Below are 1,084 nucleotides of genomic sequence, written 5' to 3'. Positions count from 1 at the left end.
GCTGACTGCTCTTCTGTCCGGGTTCAAGGCTTTTATCCCCTTTCTCCTGCTCTTCCGGCCTGCTACTCTGGCGTCCCTGCGTTGTCACTCCTCACCTGTAACCCTCAGGCTGACTGCTCTTCTGTCCGGGTTCAAGGCTTTTATCCCCTTCCCTGCTCTTCCTGCCTGCTACTCTGGCGTCTCTGCGTTGTCTCTCCTCACCTGTAAGCCTGGGGCAGCCCATGGTGGAGTGTAAAATGGTCCAACTGTGGAAAAGGGTATGGTGCTTCCTTAAAAAGTTAGAAATCGAAATACCATATGATACAGCAATGCTACTACTAGTTATATATCCTGAAGAAGTGAGAGCTGGGATATGAATAGATAGATACACACTCACATTCATCGCAGCACTATTCACAATAGCAGAGATGGAAACTACCTAAGTGCCCATCAGCAGATGAATGGATAGACAAACTATGGTACATACGCACAATGGAATATTACATAACATTAAAGAATAACAAAGAATATGAAAAACACACCGTATCATGGATGAACTTGGAGGACGTTATGCTGAGTGAAATAAGTCAATCATAAAAAGACAAATATTCCACTATTATAGAAAGTCAAGGAAAGGTTTGCACACAGTAGGAAACTTCCTTTGATTCTTATCATGGATGAGAGGTAAAGGAGGTGAATCACTAACCAGAGAGTACACACGTATTAACTCGGGTGAAGGAAAAGGCAATATATAATAAGGGGGAGGGAACACAGTATGACCAAGGCAAAGTAAGACACTAAGAGGTGCACGGGAGTAAGAGACAACAAAGTCAATGCTATTACATGTACAATCCTGCAATAATAGTAAAAATAAACAATATCTATGAGTAGATACACAGATAGACATGCAAGATGTCAGAAGATGAATGGGAGTACGACCATGAGCATATTTAGTCATAACTAGTTCTATTGCACTTTGCTTTACTGAGCTTCACAGATAATTGTGTTTGTTACAAATTGAAGGTTTGTGGCAACTCAGCACTGAGCAAGTGTACTGGTGCCTTTTTTCTGACAGCATGTGCTCACTTCATGTCTCTATGTCACA

Source organism: Orycteropus afer, unplaced genomic scaffold (genome assembly GCF_000298275.1).
Source record: "Orycteropus afer afer isolate SDZICR_OR568_19922 unplaced genomic scaffold, OryAfe1.0 scaffold00361, whole genome shotgun sequence".
Lineage (NCBI taxonomy): Eukaryota > Metazoa > Chordata > Mammalia > Tubulidentata > Orycteropodidae > Orycteropus > Orycteropus afer.
Note: the sequence above shows the minus strand (reverse complement) of the source record.